At 37.6% G+C, this 23,988-nt stretch overlaps 1 pseudogene; it reads left to right on the top strand.

The window, feature by feature from the left end:
* Positions 1-11,848: 11,848 nt before the first annotated feature.
* LOC111746284 lies at positions 11,849-11,966 on the top strand (annotated as a pseudogene).
* Positions 11,967-23,988: the final 12,022 nt, after the last annotated feature.

Here is a 23,988-nt window from a genome sequence, read left to right as displayed (position 1 = left end):
AGACCTGCAGGCAAGAATGAAAAGAATATAAAGCATGTATGTGGGACAGAGGGCCCCTGGCTGAGACAGACTGGAGGAAAGAGTGGTGAGGGGGATAGTTAAGGTGGGCATGATTTGTCAGGCTGAAGATTGCCAAATAAATCTAATTTAGAATCATTTTGCAGTAAGCAGTACCATTTTATTAATGACAGACCTCTCTTGCCTCCTTTCTTTTGCTACTTAACTATACGTCATAGAGAATATATAAGAGAGAACACAGAATAACAAAGCAACAGTTTTACTGGTGGATATGTTGATCAAAGGAGAAAGAACAGCTGACAACTCTAAAAACTCTACTCAGAAATTGATAGTTCTAATTTTGCTTAACAAAAACACAAAGGCTGCTTTTTTCTTATTTTCCTTTATAGCATTTTCCAGTGCTCTAGCATTTCTTGGTCAGGTTGTCACACTTTTCAGTCACAAAATATGTGACTGAAATATTTTTAACTGATTCAGCTGCAGAGATGTAGAGCAGGTAGAAATTTACAAAATTACAAAATTTACAAAATTACAAAAGAAAACATATTTTGTTTTCTTCCATCTTATTCTACCAGGCATTAAACACTTTATTACATTGTTTATGTTATTTTTATGGTTGTATTTCTCTTTTCTGGAGCAAAGAGAAGAAAGGCAGTGAAGAGAAATTTTCACTCAAAAGGCTAATCTGCTCTTTGTTCTGCTTCTGTAGATATGCTTGCTGCATAGGCCATACTTGAAATTAACTAAAGACTCATCTTCCCTTTTGCTTGTTCTGTCTAAGCAACAAATGTAGCTGCCTGCAACCCATAGCAACTCCCCCGCTTTGTAACCATCTGAGGACAAATTAACCAACCAGCTCATGCCAAATAAGTTCTATATAGGGAATGTTGTAACTGAGCTCAGGCCCAGATCTTCAGAGCACTAGCTCCTCTGGGACCGCTGGCATAATGAACCTGAGTTCTCCAATTCTCCGAATGCTGCTTGGTTTCTTGCAGGTCTGATTTTTGCAACTTTTCTGCAACAGCGAGAGAGTGACTTAAAGACATTCCAAGAAGAAAGAGGGACAGAGGTCGTCAAGATGGAAACATAAATGTCATATATAACTGCTTATAGTGGTATGAAATAGAAACGTCTTCTATAGCAACAATTGATTCAGTACTGGGTAGAGGAACTTCTTTGGACAGAGAAAGAAGATGACTTCGGAGATAACAAACCTCAATGCATAATTGGAACTTTTGTTCTTTCCGGATTGTTTTGTGAAGAACATGCTACCCCAAACCATTTTTTTTCTTTAATTGCTTCTTTTGAAACTTCATTCTCTTTCGATTTCAAGGATGTTTATTATCTACTCGTTTCTTCTCTTATACATTTTTGAATCATGAATCCTGATATCTAGTTGACTAGAATCATTAGGTTTCCTATTCCCCAGGTACAATTAGTTTTATAGCTCATTTTGAGGTTTATTCAGAGAACTCCAGTGGACTTTAATATCCAGCTCGCCTTTGTTTGGTTTTAAGAAATAGAAGGTGTTTCTCGATAGTTTACCTGCCCTATCTTCCTTCAAGATGGCCGCTCTAGCCTATTTTGCTCATGTATAGTTGCTCATTAGTAATCAAGCTGATTATCTATTGCACATTGTGCATTTTCTATTTTAAAAAGGCCAAAAGACCACATGCTATTATGCATAATTATGATATAATTAAATAGTGGAAAGAAGGCAAAGGTTTTCATCCCAACATTCTCTGAATCATTTAAATAATTTCCAACTTGCTTTAAATCATTTGTTTCTTTAAATTCTAGATATTTGGTTTCTAAATTTGAGTTATCTGTGATACAGTGTATGCTGACTCATAGACCTGCAGTAAAATGATTTTTTAAAACTTGAAAAAAAAAGTATTGAGGCATCAGCTGTGAATATAATACTCCAATCATCTACAAAATTGTCTTTTAAATAGAAGAGCTATTTTAAATTTATAGGAACATCAAGTAACATAAAAATGTAAATATTTTAGCTCTGTGCTCATTTCAACTTATAGAAAACATCCTATTTTCCAAAAAATTATTAGTTGTTTCTAAAGCTATGCATATCAAATTTTAAAATGGAAGCAAATTGTTTGGACGAATACAAATTCTGCCTCCTTGAAAATATGTGGACACTACAAATTATGCACATCCTCAGCATTGGAATCTGTAACTATTTAGTGATGACTTGGACTAAAAATTCAAATTGCAGTATAGATCATAAAAATGGAGGTGATGTTTTCTTGCAAATCACTAAATAATAAACAGGTTCAATATCCATATGGGCTATCATCCTCAAAACAGGAAAGTAACCAGGCTTCATTCAGGGCACAATAAGACTAAATTTTGGAATATAAAACTCAGCACTGGCACCAGAAAAACTTCCAGCCAGTGCTTTCCTTGTTGCAATGACAATTTAGATGTACCCTATAGATGACTATCACTAAAAAATAAGATGAAAAAATAATAAGAGGTGAATGAACAGGTATAGAATTGAGAGCCCACAGACAATTGAATGTAGCATACAGATCTAGGTTTTCTATAGTATTCTATGTGGTATGATTTATAGTTCTTCATCTGTAAATATTTTTCTTATTCACCTGTTATTGATAGTTGAAATGCAGTTTTATATGTAGGCAACAAAATGTAGTTTTATATGTAGGCATAAAAATGTAGTTTTATATGTAGGCAACAACAAGCCAAACTCAAAATTTTAAATGTATTATCCCATATAGAAAGTTTAGTAGTAGGGCAGGCTTTAAGGTTGTGTGATCAAGACTAAATTAATCGCCACTGCTTTATTCAAGTCCATTTCGTTTTTGGCCTGTCTTTTATCATTTTTGTAAGATGGCTATATTTTGACCTCTTTCCAGCAGGTGAAGGCTGCCATTTGGGCTTCTTCCTCAACAAGGATGGAGGGGTGATGGGACAATGGAAGGGTGGGCCAAAGGATCCCTGGACACGCTGTCAGTGGGTGGCCCTGAATTCAGCATGAGGATACAGAGAGGAATGAGACATAGTTTGTACTCCAAGGAGCTCAATGGGACCCTGAGTGCTTCTCAAATTTCCGTGCCCAAGGACTCACATATGATTGAACATTCCTTACACAGCCCCAAGGCGCTGGGAAGCCTGGGCATTTGCCGCAAGTGAGAAATATCTTGGAAGTCTGCACTTTTTGCTCACAATGCACGTGAATTAAGTGTGTTATGCCAGAGCTATATATATGTATATATGATGGTTTTTATAACAAAAGGCTGTGTTGCCCACAGATCTTTTAGGGAAGAGAGGCCATTCCAACCACATCCGCCTCCCTGGAGTGTGGACACAGGGCGTTCCAGAGCCACAATTCAACATGATCTCTTTTCATCCCAGAGGCCCGGGGGCTCCTTCCTAAGGCCTCTGCTCCTTCCTTCCTTCTTGGAAGTCTGCACTTTTTGCTCACAATGCACGTGAATTAAGTGTGTTATGCCAGAGCTCATATATATATATATATGCATATATTCAAGTGGGTCAGAATTCAGACCAACTTAGGACAATCAGGGAAGGCTTTTTGGAGAAGTTGGCATTTGACCTGAGAGAATGAGATGGATTTGTATTTATGGAGAACAATAGGAAAGAGATTCTAGCAAAAGGAACAACACAGCAAAGACAGAGAGATAGGAAATGTATATATAAAGTCTGAGAAAAGCAGAGACATATTAGAAAATAGTAAGTGGGATCTCGTACTATAAGATATATAGACTTCTTATAGAGCTTTAATAATAATCAGAGAAATGTGTGTGGTATTGGCACAGAAAGACAAAAAGAGCAAATGAACAAATAAGCAAACAGCTAACAATTCCAAAAAACAGAACAGAGTGCACAGAAATATCCCTACGTGCATACTGAAACTTGATATGTAATAGAAGGCATTAACATTTCAGAAGGGAAATGAAAGACTAGTTGATTAATGTGCTGGGACAATTTTCCAAAAAGATTGAAAAAGATATAATTAGGTGGTTTAAAGACCTAAGTACCCAGATTTCTATTATATTTTTATATATATTTCTCCATGTTTGAAATATTTTAAAGCAAAAACCCATTAAAAAGAAAGGACATATTTATGTATGCTTTTCTTCCTGTCAAAATAAGTAGTATATGTAGAGAATTTTTTCTAGTATAGAGCATTTGAAACTATAAGTTAAGAAATTGGTAGTTCAAATTATATAGCTGAGCTGGATGAGATGTAGATGCAATCATTGGTGACTATGAAACATGAATGAGCTTGAACAGAGATAGTTTGCAAGTCCTAAAACTGGCATTTGCCTGGGGTATCAGCTAGGCTTTCATAGTCTATAGTTGGGGTTCTAACAGGTTGCATGGGACATAGAAAGCAAACACGAGAACCATATACAATGGAGGTTGTAAAAGAAACATTTGCATAAAGATAGAGCTCCCTAGAAGGTATCACCATAAACAGATGGGCTATGTATAAACTTGCTCTAAACATGAAATTTGTGAGCATTCATGGCTATCAAAAACCTTACTCAAGTTTGGAGAGAAAGTCAGGGGCCAGATCTTTGAAGTCCAGTGTGATAGCTGACTAAGAATATATTTGTACAGATTATGTGGACACTAGGCAAAGGGAAAAAGGAAAACAGACGTATGATGGTACTTCTCTAGAAATGTGGGTAAGGACTAGCATGAAGATACATGAATAGGGCAGGGCATAACATTGCAAGGAGAAATGAGAAGGCAAGGAAAGCATGGCACCTACTTTCTAATGTTTCATATGGCTACGTCTTACTTGTAGGGGTCAGGTAAGAGAGGAAAGTGCTGTCCTATCAAAATAGAATAGAAGTAGTGCCTCTCAATCTCACCATAGGTTACTGACTCTCTGCTTTTTTCCCTTCAGCTTCCTAAACCCTACACATAGTACAGTCTAGCTTAGACTCATTTTCTCAGATATCTTTTCTTTGAATTCTATATTCTGTATTACACTATTTAGAACTTAAGAGTAGGACATTTTATTTTTCAACTTATCATTATTTGGTTTGTGTTTTGTTGTTGTTGTTTTCCCATTTAGGTTACGAGTTGTTTTGAGGTCACATATATCTCATAGAATACCTAGCATAGTGTTAAACAATAATAAATTCTTATTATTTGCTAGCTGGATTACAATTTTAATGATAAATGGCAAATATCAAGGGAGGATTTATCTGTAGAAGGTATGATTTCTGCTATAAATTCTACTCTTTCTACTTTTAACCTCAATTTTTTTTCTTTTTTTTTTCTTCTATAATTTTAAAAATTAGATTTGTCAGGGTCACATTGGTTAATAAAGTTATATAGGTTTTAAGCAGACAAGTCGATAGTACATCATCAGTATACTGCATAGATAAGGGTAAAGAGGGTCAAGTACATGGTGATGGAAAAAGAATTTTTAGGTGGCAAATAAACAAACCTCAATTTCTTTAAATGGTGAAATAATAGCCATCTATGTGTATGTGTGTATGTATATTAATTTCCTGAAGTTGTAGAATGATCACTATTATTTATCTCAGGCTGTATCAGTTTCAGCTTTGGGTTACAAAAATAGGGGTCCAGTCTGATTAAGCAGAATCAAATTTTACTGCAAAGATTTAGGGTGGCTCAAATAACTGACAAGGACTTTGGAGAATTCAACTGGGCCTGAACTTCAGAAGACAAAACCAAGTCAAGAACTTGCGATAGGACCCAGTAGGTGAGAATCTTCTTTGCTGCTGTTGACCCCACCGTTGCTGGGCTCTCCCCACCATGCCACTGGACTCTCACCTCTGTGGAAGCCATTGCAAGGCTTAAATCATTGACCTACTGCATCTTTCCATCTCACTCTTAGCCTTAAAAACCCTGGGAATATCTGATTGGCGGGACTGAAATCAGAGAGTGGGACAGATAATATTTTCCCCCATTTGCTTCTGCAGTGGGAAGTGCTTCCCATCTGCATTGGAATTCTCCTCAGATTTAAGAATGCTTAGATTCTAGGTAGATAATATCACACGAGTCTACTGTACAGAAAAGAAAAAGGGGAATTGAAGATGAAATCAAATGCAAAATGACACTTTCAACCCATGACATAATATTGGGCATGTTTATAGTGCCATGTTATTTACAATATCAAATATAGTGAAGAAAAGATATACTCCTGTGTGTTTATCCAATCAGAAATCATTTTCGTCATCTTGTAAAGCTACTGCTGATTTTGCTTTGTCACCCTACCCAGCAGCAATTTGACTGTAATAGTCATACAGGGCCTACGCAATCTACGTTTCTATAAAGCCGTACCCAGATGAGATCCTGGATGAGATCCTGGATGAAGTCCTTTAACTTGGGACATTATGAAGGCCCTAAAGGGTTAGTTTAAAATGAATTAACTTATATTTAATATCAGAGTATATAAACACACACACACACACACACACACACACATTACTCTAGAGAGGTCTCAGGTATACATACATACCACAAAATATAAGTGATTTATAATCGAGTCTCTGTATAAACCTTATTCCTTTTTTTTTAATTAAATTTTTTTTTATTATGGTGACATTAGTTAATGAAATCCAGAAAGTGTACAATTCAACAGTAAGTCATATATATTTTACATTGTATGTTCATCACCCATAGTTAGATTTCTTTCTGTCACCACATATTTGACCCCTTTTACCCTACCTCCCTTCTACCCCCCTGGTAACCACTAGTCCGTTGTCCATGTCCATGAGTCTCTGTTTGTTGTTTTTAGGTTTATATCCCACATATAAGTGATATCATGTGATTTTCAACTTTTTCTGTCTGGCTTATTTCACTTAGAATGATTATCTTGAGGTCCATTCATGTTGTTACAAATGGCAGTATTTCATCTCTTCTCATGGCTGAGTAATATTCCATTGTACCACAGCTTCTTTATTCAGTCATCTATCGCAGGACACTTCAGTTGTTTCCATGTCCTGGCCACCATGAATAATGCTGCTATAAACATCGGTGTGCAAATATCTTTTCAGATATATGTTTTAAGTCTTTGGGGTAATCATTCCCAGTAGAGGGATTGCTGGATCATATGGTAGATCAATACCTAGTTTTTTGAGGAACCTCCATACTGTTTTCCATAGTGGCTGTACCAATTTGCAGTACCACCAGCAGTGTATGAGGGTTCCTTTTTCTCTGCGTCCTCTCCAACATTTGTTATTACTTGTCCTGTTGATTATAGCTATTCTAACAGATGTGAGATGATATCTCATTGTGGTTTTGATTTACATTTCCCTAAAAGCTAATGATGTTAAGCATCTTTTCATGTTTGTTGGCCGTTTGTATGTCCTCTAGGGAGAAGTGTCTGTTCAGGTCCCCTGCGTATTTTTTTAATTGGATTATTTGTTTTCTTGCTATTGAGTTGTATGAGTTCTTTGTATATTTTGGATATTAGGCCCTTGTCAAAGGCATAGCTTGCAAATATATTTTCCCATTTGGATGATTGTCTCTTTACCTTGTTGATGGAAACCTTATTCCTTTTTGTTAACAAGTTCATCACTTGTTCTTAGCTGAGAGATTTGTATTTATTTTGGTTCTTATTTCTCTTTTTCCAGAAAGGTTCTGCTGGTTCTCTTTTGTGAATCTCACACTGTTTTTGATACTCACTTGTACTGGGAAGTTACTTTGTCGTTTCAGGGCAATCTTACTATTTTCAGGAATCTCTGAGCCCATATTCTTATGCACTACCTCAAATGTCTCTTCATGAACAGTCTTTTTTTTGCTCTGCAAATAATGGTAGTTTATTATACCTTGATCTGTCTGATGCTGTTCACTTGTCTAGCCACATCTCCGCATGCTCTGATATTTTCTCTTTAGTCAGCTCTTTCAGTATGGTGTGCTGTGCAGTGATGAAATAGGTTAAATTATGATTTATTTGTTAGAAAGAATGACTCCTCCACTATGATTTAGCTGACAATTTATTTTTATGATTAAACAAAAATTTATTCATTGTTAACCCCTCCCACATACCACATACGGCGAGGTAGAGGCCACTACATGCACTGGACAGAATGGGGAGTAGACCTGAAGGACACGTCAGAAAGCAAGAAATGGAACAGTCTATTTTCTAATTTTTCCTACATGCCTATTTTTTATGTTCCAATTTACTGGGGTAGGGAATGCTTGTTCTATAAAGCCTAAGCAACATTTATAGCCACAGAAATTTAACATTCATGATTGGCTATCTTTGGAGATTAGACTGACTTTTGTCACTAATAGTGTGTGGCCTTGGGTTTGTCACCCCACACCCTGAATGTCAGTTCTAGAATGTGTGAAATGAGGAGATTGAAGGAACTCTGAAGTGACTGCCTATATTTTATAATATATTACAATTCCGTGAATCCAAAAGTCTCATAGAAAACTCGGAGCATTTTCCTTATTTTCCCTAAGTTGATCCACTTGTACCCTCTGTGAGAGATACAACATTGAATGTTAATTTTGTTAAATGACCTATGAATCAAATTCAATGATATTATCACCCTGGTTTTTCCCATATCCGGGATAGTTCTTAGTAAAGCCAATGAAATGGAGTAGACATTGGCAAACTATGACCTGCCCCCATCCCCAACCAAAACATCCCTGCTCTCTGTCTTTGTAAATACAGTTTAACTGGAATACAGCCACACTTGTGCATTTGTGTGTTGTCTGTGGCTACTTTTGCACAATGGCAGAGTTGTGTCATTGTAACAGGATTGCCAGGTAAAATACAGGAAGACTGTTAAATTTGAATTTCAGATAAACAACCAATATTATATAAGACATACTTATACTAAAAATTATTCGTTGCTTATTTGAAGTTCAAGTTTTACTGATTTTTAAAGAACTTTTTTTTATTTGCACAATCTGGCAATCTTACACAGAGATAGTATGGCTCACAAAACCTAAAATATTTACCATGTGGCTTCTTACGGCAAAAGTTTGCCAACTGCTGATGTGGAGGAAAGCTTTCTTAACTAGTGAGAAAAAACATCTAATTTTAGATCTTATTTTGCTACTAATCCGCTGTCTAGCCCTGAGTTTGATCTTAGTTTTCATATCTGCAAGTTAGTCTAATAATACCTACTTACCTGCTTCTCAAGGTTTTGGAGGGATAGCTGGTGTATTAAGGGAAGAAAGGCACTTAGAGGTGTGCACAGATAAATGGAAATAAGGTTTACACTAGGAGGAAGCAAAGAGATATTTCTAAACATTACACTTATGGATCCTTAGTTTATATTCCCACACCTACTGAAACCTATTGTTTCCAGTCTCTGTATTTTTCTCCTGGGTGTGGAGCCAAAAGAAAGTAATACCACAAAGTTTGGTGTTAGCTAGAAGGAAGGGTGATCACTAGAAATTATTCAAGAAACCCAGCTGGCTAAACAAATGCTAAAGGCAATTTCAAATAGATATCTTTTTATTTCTTTGATATATCAATGTGCTAGATAGTATTTTATTCTATGGATTAGAAATGAATGTAACTGTTTTTTTTTTTTCCTGTCTTGAAAAAGTAACAGTCTTTAGGAAGCATACCTGGGAGTGATCAAACCTATTTTCCATTTTGACAGCTCTAACATTAATGAGAGCAGAGGCTGTATTTCAAAGGTGTGATAACCCTAAGAATTCATTTCTATATAGAGGCAGAATGAAAGAAAATATGAAGAACATAGAGGAAGGTGACTAATGCTAGTATTATGCTACCTTTAGAAAATAATTCCAGTGTATTACCTAGTGTCTTGCTATAAAATATTTGACTAGAAGCTTACTAAATTACTCTTACATGCTGCACTAAAAAATTGTCGCTGGTTCCATTTTCAAAATATTTGCTAATAAAAACTTTAGGCAGAGTTAGATCCTATCTTCTATGCTCCCACAGCACTTTAAAAATAGTTCTACTGTGGTCTTAGATTTTATCATTCATTTGTTTTCCCAGTAGATGGTGATTATCTTGATGTCAAATTTTTACTCATCTCCATATTCTCTAGCATTTAACATTATGATAGTAGGCACTGGATAAATGGTGATCGAATGGACTGAATAAATATAAAACTGATAGAAACATTTTTTTTTTTTTGCCCTAAAATTCTTTACTGCTTCACTTCAGTCCCTGTTTTTCAAAATAATTTTTTTAGTGACTTGATTGTAATTTGTTGTGAGATGCTTAATTGAAATTATAATCTGACTTTTATTTCTTATAATCCTTTACTTTTTTCTGTTTTCGGTCTTCTGATCTACCAACATGGATCTCAGTATTGTCTTAATGTGAATAGTTCCTAAATGTGAGACTCTGAACCCTACTTATCTTCCACATTCTGGTCTTAGATATCTCTACCTGGATGTTCTACAAACACTATATATAAAAGATGTCCTGGAAAATGAGGTGGACTGAGAGGCAGAGGACTGATTCTTAATCCTACCTTTTCCACTAATTGGCTGGATGACCTTGTAAAATCATTTTGCTTCTCTGGAAGCCAATTTTCTCAACCTAACATAAAGCAGTAGCTGCAATAATGGTTTCCAAGTTGTGCATGATGAAGCTCTATAGAGTTCTGAAATATAACAAAAAGCATCATAAGTATTTAGCATGGGTTATGCATTACTCATATTAGGTTGTGAAAATGTAAAACTTAAAGGAGATTGATGAAAAATGCATTATGATTCTCTTAGGCAGTTCTTTTAAGCAGTAAAATGGAGGCTTTGTTTAGGAGATCTGTTTGAATTCTGCCATTGCTGCTCCATTGGTAATGGTGTCATGGGAGTGCTATGATAGCCAACGTAAACCATGCAGGCAACTTTCCTGGGAATGACTTATGTTACTGCTTGTGAAAGTTATTTTAAGAAAACCCGTTGTCAACACTTTCTGTGATGGTCACTGTGCTTTGCTGAGCTGCTTCATCTAGAATAGCCTGCTTCAGGCTGTGTTAATGTCAAGGCACACTGCTTCTCATTACAACTTTCAAAAGCCCATGTGTCAAGGCCAAGATATACTAGAATGTGAACACAATGCCCACTTCACAAGAAATGCATGTTCTCAGAGATGGGGCCTACAGCTACACTGTCTTTAGGTCAGGATAGGTGGTCCAATATGAATGCAACTTGGCATCACAACATGCAAAGTTACTAACTTCCTGGAGCTATTACTTGGGGATAAAATATTGTGTTTTGATACCAAATATTTCAAAATGTACCATTTGTTTTTATGTATAACTGTTTTCTAGGTCTTTTTCCTGATTTTTTTTTTTCTTTAAAGAAATGGAATGAAAACTTTTTTACCCAGGGCTAACTCGAATCTTTCTGAACATAATCCTGCCCATTGCATATCTGGTCTTTATTATCAAAGCAATTACCCACCATAGTATGAACCCATAACCTCATGGAGGCAGGTCACAGACATACTCTGATGTTTAAGGAAAATGGGTTTGTAATTCCACTGATTTGTTCCTTCCTGATCGTCATTGTGATCCTAGCATAGCCCCACTCCAAATTGTTGGCTATGTGACTTGAACACAAAAACAACTCTGGCTTGAGTCTTCTTTTAGGTATGTGGATTTGAGGCATCTGTGGAGTGGGTCTACAAGTGGGGTGCCCAGCTGGAAATTGGAGGCATCTACTTGAAGCCCAGGAGAGGGACCTGAGCTAGAAACATGAAATTGGGATTCACCAACACGAAATAGTTATTGAGATGATTGGTGTAGATGAGGTAGCCTAGGGCATGTGTAGATGAGAAAGGGTATGAGGAAACCAAGAGACTTTTAAAGGATGAGAGACATTTAAAAGATGACATTTAGTCTATGGCCATGCTACCCTGAACAAGCTCGATCCCATTTGATCTCGGAAGCTAAGCAGCGTGGGCCTGGTTAGTACTTGGATGGGACACCACCTAGGAAGACCATATGCTGTAGGTGTAAAACAAAAAATTAACATAAATATGTAAATAAGATATTAATTAGAAGTCTTACATCTTTCTAAACTCCTACTAAGAGTGTCAAGATTGCCACTATTATCAAAACTCTAATCTAGTCAAGTTGTAAACAAGCTATCATGAGCAACATGTGCATGGCTATGCAGAGGCAAAAGACATGCTAGTACTTGGCTCTTCTCTCTTCCTCACTGACATCTTTATGTTTGACAGTTTACTTTTGCTTTCTGTGCTAAATTCCAAATAAAGTCCAAAGAAGACTCAGGGTCTACCTGATTAAATACTTTTCTAGAAGAATAAGACCAAATACTTATTCCAGAGAAATGAGAAGACCAAAAGTGACCCTGAGGTCATTGCTTCCTAATAAGGTAGGCCCTGACTGAGAGCTGTTTTTCTGCTTGCCTTCTGAATCTGAGCAATGACTAGTTTTACCTCCTTTCCCATTAATCACAGCTTTGGATTGAGCTGTATTGAATTTGTCATTAACTCCCTTGCTGATCTCTTTTTCTTAGTCCAAAGATAGAGAATTTTCCCCTTATTGGTCATTTCAATCATTTGTCTGGATTCCAACTAGCATTTTTAAAAATCTTTCTTTGAAGATTTGCAGTAGCAGAAAAATAATTCAGTAGCAGAGAAATAATTCACCTTTAAAATATGGAAGTTTAGATTTTTTCCACATCAATAAATTGTGGTTTTCAACTAGGAGTGATTTTGCTCTCCATGGGATACTTTTAAAAATGTTCACTGTGTGTGTATGTGGGTGGGTGGATGCTACTGGCATCTGGAGGTAGAAACCAGAGATGCTGCTAAACATCTTACAATGCACAAGACAGGACATCTCCCCCACTCCCCAACAAAGAATAATCTGGTCCAAAATGTCAGTAGTGCCAAGGCTGAGAAACTTAGGTGTGAAGAGATGTTATTGAAAAAATTTTAAATGAGGAAGTTGTATCCTCACATTTTTTATATATAAAAAAATCACTCTGACTTGTAAGAGAAGTAGTTGATGGCAGGGTTGAAAGGGAGAAGGATAGAAACAGAGATTGGGTAGGATGCCATGTAGTGTCCTAGGCAACTCATATTGGTTTCTTGTGTTGTCATAGTGAAAATGAAGATGGAGAGAAGTAGATGGAATCAAAATATGTTTTAGGAGTAGAAATGTTAGGACTTGCCAGTGATTGAATATGAGTGTTGAGAGAGAAGAATGAATCATGCTGGACTCTTAAATTTATGCCTTGAGAATCTAGGAGAATATATATTGAATGAGATGGGGAAAATGGACAAGAAGTGAGTTTTGAGGTGGAGTTAAAAGTTAATTTCTAGGTCTATTAAGTTTGAAATGCCTGTGTGGATTTCAAGCAAGTAGGCAGTTAGATATATATGAGTTGGAAAGTGAGAATGCTTAGAATGTGGCTGCATAAATAATATTTCTGTGTCTTGAAAGAAGATATAACATGTTTAAGAGGCATACACCCTGACCGAGAGGCAGTTTCTAGCTCTGCCACTTACTTTCTTTGACACATAAAGGAAGTGGTATTTTCGGCTTCCCCTCACTGAAAATACCACTTCCTTTATGTGTAAAAGAAAGATATTAAGTTCAGTTAATATTTTTCAGCCAATTCACTACTAACAATTTCTTCTATTAATTTTCTCTCTTTAACCCCATGTTTTGAAAAAATTTTGATCATCCGAACATATTGCATTCATTAAGAAATCATACACTAATTATATACATCATCAATGTTTTTCCATTTTAATATTGGTTCAGCTTTAATGGCTTTGATGATTATGGCTTATGAGTATGATGGTATAAAATCTCAGAAAGGAAGTTTAAATGCAGATATATCTTAGTACCATTAACTGCTACTGGTTAATAACTTTTGCTCTCTCTTTTTCAATCCAGGGTCAGTTATATACCAGATGTGTTCAGTTTGAGTACTGAGATCTCATTATATACGGCTATGTTAACAAATGTGAACTGGCTATCACACATAACTAATCAAAGTTCTGATCACTAACAAAAAACCAGTAATCTATTACTGTTCTACATAGTACTCTACACATCTGATAAAATTCCATGCCAAAGGAAAGACCCTGACATTCTAGTCAGTTGAATATCCTCATTGTGAACAAATATTCCAATTAAAATATATATATTGAAAATATCTCAAAAAAATCTCATGATTACTATTGCTACATTCATTGGCCTCAGATGGGAAATTGATGGACTTGACAATGTCTAATGCTTCTACCTTTGTTATCCTTTGATTCCTGTCACTTTTTAAATTGTATTCTGGTTCCTATTCCTGAGACTTTTACATTTAAAAGTCATGTAGCCATATATTTGCTTTGCTACCAGATATCAACTTTCAGCATGGCTACTCTTTAGCAGTGGTGCTTTGTCAATAATTTCAAGGTGATTTGTCTCTTTTTTCTTAAGTCAAAGTTTTATTTAGTAAAGTTATATCAATTTCTTATGAAAAGAATTGTAGGATATTGTATCTTATAAATCAAGCAGATATGGAAAATGGGAAATCACTTGTTGATGAGTAGAAGAAAGTCAGATTGATAGAAATAGAAAGACACATCAAGAGAATATGGAAACTGATAATAGGCAAGCATGAAACACAAAGAAATTCCCAAGCAAAGTGTCAGCAGCACTGAAAAACCAGGTCTTTGAAATGTCAGGTGGGTAGTGGTTTTTTAGGACTCTGAGATGTAGTCAGTCAGGCTCAGTCTTGGAGCAGTTATCACAGTGGGGTGTAGGCACAGACAAACCAAGTAAAAAACACATATATCAGGTGGCATTTCAGCCTCTGAAGAAAACTGCAAGTTTTAGAATGTGAAATCAAGGTCAAAACTAGAGAAGGAATGAGCCTGATGATGCCAAATCTCCAATTGTTAACAGCTAGTGGTAGAGATTCAGTCCAATCTAGTTCAAGAGATAAAGTAAATAGTAGGGTCATATAATTTTGAAGTTGAGGGGAGGTTGGTGGTTTTCAATGTCCACAAACACTTTGTGGACCTTGAACCTAATTCTCCTCTCCTTGGCTGTGGGCTGGATTTATTTAGTGGCCCAACAGTGGCAGTACAGTGTGTGACTTTGGACTGTGACTTCTTGCTTGTCCTCACTCTCCGGTCACTCACTCTGGGGAGTCATGCTGTGAGGACACTGAGACAGCCTTGTGGAAGGACCCACTTGGCAATGAACTGAGGCCTTTTGCCAACATCAGTCTTTGAAGTGGATCCTCTAGCCTCAGACTAATACTAGTATTATTATCTTCATTTTGTAAATGAATAAATAGAGAGCCAGAAATATTCAGTAACTTGCCCAAGGGCTCATAGTAAATGGCATAACCGGTTACCAAACCAGGCCTTATTTTTTTCAAACCCGAGCTCTTTCTACAGTGCTATTTGGTGCTGGCCACATCTGGTTGGATTTTACCTAGAGACCAGAGCTAGAAACAAAGACAGCTGTCCACAGAGAGCCAACGACTTATGAGGTGATCTGGTGTGATATCTCTGTTCAGGGAGAATGGCTCAAACTGGGTAGTGATTAACAGACATAGTCAGATTCCCAGTGTTGGGAATTTGGAAGTGAGACACAGAAAGGGACAGAGACCTAAAGGATTGTGGAAGCCCAGATTCACACAAAGAGAAGTGTGGAGAAAATGTAGGGCAATAAAAGCCATGTACAAGAATAAGCAGAGAAAGAAGAAAGAGGGATAGGTTGGTAGCATTAAGAGAGTAAAGGGTGGGGGCGGGGGGAAGAGCAACTAGGACAGCCTAATTGGGGGATGATCTCAAGTTAAGAAGGTGAAGATGAACTCCTGAGGCTTTGGGATGGAGGAGCATCAGCTCCATTCTAGGATCATCATTCACATACTTTCCCCAAATCACTTCGTATTGGCATGGCAAACATACAATTTACTTCACTTTAAAAGCATGGGTTCAGAAATTTAGGTAGAGGGCCTAAAGGGATCCTCAACAATCAGAGAAGGCATCCCCTATCATCTTGACAGTCTTATAGGTCTATGCAGCATCTCTACAGGCCAAGGAAGCCTCCTTCAGTCTGAAGCTTCCTTAAGTGCTCGCAAGAGATGTGGGGCACAGCTGATGTTTATTATTAACAGGCCTCAATTGAACATATCCAACAGCCTTGCTTCTCAGGGTTGTCCATTATAGGCATCATCTCCAGACTTGTTGGACACAAAGACACTTAGGCCCCCAGCCATGCCTACTGAATCCAAATCTGTAATAATAAGGTCCTTAACTAATTTGTGTGCACATTAAAATTCAATTGAATACATTATTCATTCATGGCAGGCTGCACCTGAACTTGCGCCAAATTCTTTTACCCGGTGATAACTATACTAAGGGATCCACAATTTCATTCCACTCACTTTATGATCCCCCATTCTCCTCTTCCCACAGGGACTATGATAACTGGGTCAGGCGAGCTGAGCTGTCTACCATGGACAATAATCTAGTTCCCCATGAAAGCTGGCATTGGGAATGCTGAGCCTTCTTAATTTTTTTTTTTTTTATATCATCCTCCATTAACCATGAGACCTGAGTACATGACTGTTCCTTGCAACCTAATGGATTGTGACAAATAGCCTGGATGATTTGAAATACAAAGCCACAAAGATCATAAGTATAGGAAATTAAACATGGGAAGAAGGGCTTTTAGAAATAGGTACACTGAGAACAACAGGAAGCTGCTGGTAACAGATAAACAAGCTCCAAATATAATGATCTGTGCCATTTTCTGTGGGTGAAAATAGCCCCACAAGCCATCCTCAAAAGGATCTTTGACTCTCTTGTATTTAAGAATGTACAATACATGATGGTAATAAAGATGGTTGAGTCATAAGAAAAAGGTTTATATGCTTACAGCATACTGATTAGGCAGGCAGGGAAGTTTAAAATACGTGTTTAAAAGATTTTCAATAAATATGACAATAATACATAATTTGGGGCTTATGTAAAATCTCGGTTCTGAAAAACAGATTTCCAGAATGACTCATTCTCCAGGCCTTAGAGTACAAGGTGTATTAAGATGCTCATCATTCTTTCTCACCCTCAGGGATTGTGTCTCCCATGGCACTGGAGGAAGCAGCCACATATGCTACAAAATCCTTTCTTCGTGATCATGGGGCCATCTGGGCCCATCAAAGTCATTCTCTCAGGAACCTGATTTTGGGACAGATAGCCTTTAGTTGGTTATTGTCAGGCACATGAATTGAGAAACTATGTCAAGGTGAGTCTGGGTCCACTAGGTTTGCCAAAGAACGGAAAATTAACTACAGGGAGAAAGTAAGGTAAAAGATACCCAGGCCCATGGATCTGGAGAGCGAAACTTCTTTCAGTTGCTCTCACTTGTTCTAATCCTTCTTGATGTCATATTATCCACTTTGGGTACCATGAAATACCCTGTGCCCTTCCAGAAAAGTCTGCTATTTTTGGTTAAACTAATTTGAGTAATGGCTGTTCCTTGAAAACACTTATTCTTTGTTGAAGATAAGCGGCTTTTCTCTACTAAAATCCACGATGGCCTCTAATATTTTACCAGCAACAGGTTATGGTGGCTATAGGACAAAAAACGGTATAGGGGACAGCATAGAGGAGGAACTCTTCATCATCATTTGGGCCAGCCTGGCCACACAAGAAATGAGGTATTATGGTGACCAGATAGCAGGCCATGCATACCAGACTGAAGGCCCAGGCAGTGGTCAATGACTGCAGGCCTACAATGGGTAGGAGGATCTAGGAATGTGCCTGGCCTCAGGGTTCAACTGGGCACAGAAAATAGACTGAGTTAGATATGGAATCAAGACTATTGGGATAGTTTTAGAAGCAGCACCTTAGGATGGGACACAGGTGCAGGAAGGTTTACATCTTAGCAACAAAAAGGACACAGTTCTACCCTGATCGTAGCAGCTGTTTTAGTGTAAGTGGGAATAAGGGATGCTGTGGAGATGACAGCAAATGCCTGAGCCCTCTTGGGTCCACCAGAAGCATCAGAGACCATAGCTTCCACTTCCTCTGGCTCTACTTTGAGTAATTTTCTTTGGAGTGCTGGCATTTTCTTTCCAAGCTACCCCTCTAGAAGCTATTCATTAGGCGGTTAGGGTCTATTCCACAAGTTTGACTCTCTCCTCTGGGAAAGAAAAGCAGCATATTATTTCTTTACCTTTTCCAAGGTAAACTTAAACTTGCTATGGCTCATTCCCACCCATTTGATTACTTTGTCCAATTGGTATCTCTTAAGCTAGGTCTAAAGCTGACCAGCATTTTTTTTTTTTTTTTAATGCCTGGCATTATCCCATGAAAATTCTGGATAACTATTGAAAACCCATTTAAATCAACTCTAAATAACCTCTGTAAACTCTCAAGTATTTTCTGTTTTCTTACTGTGTGTGACTCCATTGTAAAAAGAGAATGTTAAGAGAATGTGCTGGATGCTACGGATATGTATGCGTGTGTGTGTTGGTAAAAAATTCAGAGGACTCAAGAAAGTGTGTTTTTAAAAATTTCTCAGGAATTTCAAATTTATGAAATTCATGAAATTAAATAGCAGGAAAGCTCAATGTTATGACATTTATTGAGACCAATATTGGCTTTTCGATTGCTATTTAGATACTTTAGAATTTATTTCTGCCTGACAACTTTGACTTACCATTTAATACTCTGATTTTTATATAATAACAAATTAGATTTGACAATTTTAGATTGTATCTTCCTTTTTGAAAGCATATAATTTTTAGAATTCTCTGACAAATAATTGTCATGTGTTTTATGTATCTACATCCAAATATCTGTATAAAAGAGACAGTGGATTCACATCTACTTTATTCATTTCTTGCAAAAAAAATAATAATTTCCTTAACAAGCATGTATTAGGTACCTACTATATAGATGCTATGTGTAGGGACAGGCCTAGACTCTTCTGGAAGTATAACATTATAGTTAAGAAGATGGGCTTTGGAGTCTGCCAAAGGATGGGTTCTCTCAGAAGCTAGTTCCAGGACAAATGCTTGTGCACAAGTGGTTTATGAAGGAAATGCTTCTGTGAGAGACAAAGGAGTTGAAGAAGTAAGCCAGGAAGAGAAGGAAGGGAAGCAAAGGTGTGAGCTCAGACATGCATGTCACATAGGATGGCTTTGTCCTGAAACCCCTCCGCCCCACAGTAATCAGTAAAAAGGCATATCAAGAATATCTTTCTGGTTAGCATTGTCTTAGGAGAATGCTTTTAAAACTTCAGAGAACATGCTTATGTCTTAAATCAATATTTTTTTAGCCACGTTTATAAAATTGCATTTATATTCCTAAGATACAACAAAATATTTTTCACAAAATGGTATGTAGAGATTTCTATCTATATATTTTAAATTCAACTGATGGGAAATCAAAATCATATGAGGACAGTTTGAAAATGCACCAAACGTCAACATGAGGGAGCCTGAAGGTTTTAAGAGAGACATTTAGATGTTGATGGTCCCAAAAGAGGCATCACAGTGTTACACCTCATGGAAACCGCTGACTGTCAGGTGCTTTTTGTGTGCTCTGCTGGTCCTGAACATGTTTCTGTGGTGTTTGACATTGCATGTCCAGTGGAACTAGTTCTGCACTTAATTGGTCTGCATGAAGTTTTTCAAGACCTCTTTGACAACCTTATAATCCTCTTCAAAACCGGCCTACTTTGAAAGAGCAACAGTTTTCACTTTGGCTTCAGTCCCCTCTTCAAAATCTGACATAGGCCACAAATTACAGTGTTACTTTCTAACATGCACTCTCTTCATTTTTTGTGGAGAAACCTTTTGCTACTTCTTGTTGCTGAACTCTAGAATTATTTCTTACTCATAAATATTTGATTCTGTTGGGAGTAGAGAAGTGCCAAGCAAAATAGCACACACCTGAGCCTCTTCTGAAGGTAAGGGGTAGCCATGTGTTGGAACCTAGTCAATGGGACATACATGGGGGTTGTTGGGAAGCTCCTCAAAAGAGAAGCATGTGCCTACTCATCTACTCTGGCTGTTTTTTAAAAACTCTACTTTTCCTTCCTTTTGTCTGAAACATGGGCATGGTAGCTAGAGCTAAAGCAGCCATCTTGAGAACATAAGAATATGAGGGCCACGTCTCAAGGATGGTGGAATAGAAAACTAGAAAGAGCCTGGTGACATCAAGGAACTCTGTAGCAGACCTGGATTCGCTCCCTTTGGATTTCTTTTACATAAAAAAACAATAAATCCTTAATATGCTCAATAATGCTATTTTTTAAAAAATTTGGAACCCCATTTCGAAGTGATAAATACATCTTGCCTATTTTTGTCCAATTTTTTTTCTCAGATCATTTCTTCAACCCTAATTTGGAATGGTCTCACTTACCCCAGTTAAGCTATGTCCTCCATTTCCTTCAGGACATATATTAGATTCACATCCTGTGAGAAACCTTTTGTTCCTCTTCTTCCTCTCTGATCAGCCTTACAATTAAATGTCTTTAATTTTTTTTAGATGTTTGAGTCAATCTCTCCTGCATACAATATTCTATGTCATTACTTTTGTGTGTTTTATATCCTTCAAGTTACAAAATCATTGGAAATAAATATCTAGTCTAGTTTATCTTATTATCTCCCATGACTCACCAGCAAGTGGGCCTAACAAGTGGTGAGTGCTCCAAAAATCTGTGAATGCTGATTGAATGCATTTTGTCAAATCTAGAGAAACATGAGGGTGAGGGTTGATACCTGAACAATTCTTGATCTTGTTTGTTCATGTGACTCAGGCTTGGGTAGTAGAGTAGGTGAGGGTCCTGCTGCCTCATCCTATAACTGGCTTCGCCATTCACCATTTTCTACAGAAGTGAGGACTCCTGCTCCTTTAGGAGTACCCACCCGAATCTGTCCCTGGGCTTCCCCCACAGCTTTTAGAGCCCTGTTCTTCTCCTCCTCCTCCTTCCTCCTTCTTTTTCCTCTTCTCACTCTCCTCTCCTCCCCTCCCCTACCCCCTCTCTTCTCCCTCCTTCCTCTTCTTTCTCCTTATTCTTCCTCCTCCCCCCGCCCTTTTCTGTCTCTCTCTACCTACTGCCTTCTTCTTTTTCTCAACCTCATGCAGTTATTTTTTTAAAACAAACTAGAAAGCAAGTGTTCCAAAATGCTATGAGAAATTAGTTATAAATCTGACCTTTTCCAAGCCACTTCTCTGCCTGGAACCTCCTCCCTTTGTGTGAACTCACCATCTGGTACTTGACATTCAAATAGCTCCTTAAATTTATTTATTTTTTTCTTCAGGAAGTCTTCTTCAAGGGACTGACAGTGTGAGAAGTAGTCTACTTCATATTTGTTCATTCAGTAAAGATGTGTTGAAATCCATTATGCTCAATACTCTAAGTGTGATTTTTGACCTAAAGGAATATTCAATCTGGTTAGGGAATTCACATCCACATGATTCAATAAGGCTATACATTTTTTTCATAAAGAGGTTTAAGATTAAGTGCATTCTCCCTCTAGGGACAAGTAGTAAATTCATGAAATGACTACTGAATTCTCTTCTTACTGGTCAGCTCAATTTCCACACTGACTCTTCAGTGGCCCATAATGTAAGTTCTACATTATTATATTCATGCATTTGTAATTAAATTATTGTTTCAGACATTACTATATTAATCAAAGAGCAGGTAATAAGTACATATCTGGCTAACATGGGGTTAGATAGGGCTGACTATATGATGTGATCTTGCCTCCTTTATTCATCACCTCTTCTGAGAAGCCTGTGGTGACTCTGTCCTGTCCCTGCCAGAGTTATTCATTCTGTGTTTCCATAGAAGTGGTAATGATGATTAATGTTAATCAATGTTTAGTAAGTGCGAGATATTGAGATAATTACTCAGAGAATCACATTTAATCCTCCCAACAAGCAAAAGACGTATTATTATTCTAATTTTACAGATGAGGAAACTGAGGTACAGTTAACCAACAAGGCTGTATAACTAGTAAATGGGAGAGAGACATTCCAGTGTGGGTCATCTAGTATAATCACCTCCAGCTTAAAAGTCAGGGGCCTATATCATTCTACTCAGGCTACCATAAGAAAATACCACAGACTATGTGGCTTAAATCAACAGAAATTTATTTTCTTATATTTCTAAATGCTGGAAAAAATCTGGCAGGGCTCTGTTTCTGGTAAGAGCTCTCCTCGTTTGCAGATGGCCACCTTCTCACTTGTCTTCACATGGAAGAGAGCAAGCTCTCTGTTGTCTCTTCTTTTAAGGACACTAACCCCATCATGAAGGCCCTACTCTCATGACCTCATGTAACCCTATTACCTCCCAAAGACCCCAATCTCCAAATACCATCACATTTGGGGAGTAGATAAATTTTAGGGGATCACAAACATTCAGTCCATAATAGGAACAAAGGTGTAGGGAAATTATATAATATAGCCAAGGTCAGTGTTATTGTGGCGTAGCAAGGATTGGAGTCCAGATTTCTGGAGGAAATGGACCTCTATGTTACTCCAAGTCAAGAAGTCAAGAGGATTAAAAACAAACAAACAAACAAAAAAAAAAATGAGGAAGATCTGTGGTGCTATCGAACATTAGGATTCCCAAACAACATTGTAGGTCAGGGCACCTTAACCCTGATAATTATAAAAAAACATATCTTTTTTTCTTCTGCTACATTATATTTACAATATTTTACTTCTGTGGAAATAGACCTTTTTTTCTTCATCTGATTCAGAGTCAAAGAATAATTAAACCCCAATAGATGAAAGACTGGTCTTTGGGAAAAAGCTCTCTCTTTTAATTTTTGAGATTGCATCTTAGATAAGGATTTTACAGACTGGTAATGTTTTTGTAAGGCTTGTAGGTTCTTGCCAACATTTTCAATATTGTATCAGTCAAGATTTTAACAGGCAACAGATGGCACATTAGGACTGGGTAATTTGAGAGGAGTTTTACGAAAGGTCTATTTACAAGGATGTGGGCATGGCTTAGAAGAAGCAGCAATGATGCTGTGTATCCCTATGCCAGTATGGGTTCCTGTTAATACCGCCAGGCCTGAGGGAACAAGCGAAAGGAGTGGTAAGGGAAACCCAGAGAGGGAGAAGAAAAGAGACAGGGAGGGGAAGGGGGAGAGAGAGAGAGACAGACAGACAGACAGACAGAACTGTCTGGAGAGGGCTTCCTGACAGGCTTCGTAGCCTTCAGTGGAGGAGTGCAGCCAACCCAGGGTCCGCTGGGAACTCTCCCTGCCCGCTGCAGAGCAATAAGAACCTGCCCTCACTGTCTTTGGCTTCTGATCTGACACTGCTTCCCACTGGCAGAATTTGACAAGAGCCAACGTCAGGGAGTTATGTTGATGTATTCTGAACATGTCAGCCTCCTGGGGCAGAGAGCAGGGTTCAGAAAGGTAAAGAATAAACTAGAAGAATATCATCACAAGAACCATTTTCAATGAGGTGGAGATTTAGGAAATAATCCTGACTGCCGTTTAAGTTGTTCTGCCTTTTTCTGTTAAACTTCAGATATGGCAGATAACTGAACTATTGGCATAGTTCACTTTATATGTGAAATGAGAGAGAAAGGGAGTTTGGATGACTGGGTATTCCACCCTACCATACTCGTGAACTATTTGCAGTTACTATAAATCAACAACACAGTTTAAAATAAACACAATTTTTTACTGATTGGGCAAATGGCACTTAAGATTAAGCTATTGATGAGAAATTCAAATCTGTTTATAAGAGAGTATTTTGTGGAAACATCTCTGACAGCCGATCTGAAGATACTTGGTCTGGTAACCTATGATCTTAATTTCTACACTTCCAGCAAGCAGTAGTCCCTGGAGTCATGGGATAAAGAGTCGGTTTCTAGCTCTGCACTCACTAAGGCATGACCAGGGCAAATCAGATTACCTCAGCTTCTTCATCTGTGAACGGAGGGAGATAATCGTGCCTCCCTCAAAGGATCATTGTGAAGAAGATATTTAGTGTAGTATCTGGCA

This window comes from Pteropus vampyrus, unplaced genomic scaffold (genome assembly GCF_000151845.1).
Source record: "Pteropus vampyrus isolate Shadow unplaced genomic scaffold, Pvam_2.0 Scaffold181, whole genome shotgun sequence".
Taxonomy (NCBI): domain Eukaryota; kingdom Metazoa; phylum Chordata; class Mammalia; order Chiroptera; family Pteropodidae; genus Pteropus; species Pteropus vampyrus.
Note: the sequence above shows the minus strand (reverse complement) of the source record. Positions and strands in the feature narration are given on the sequence as shown.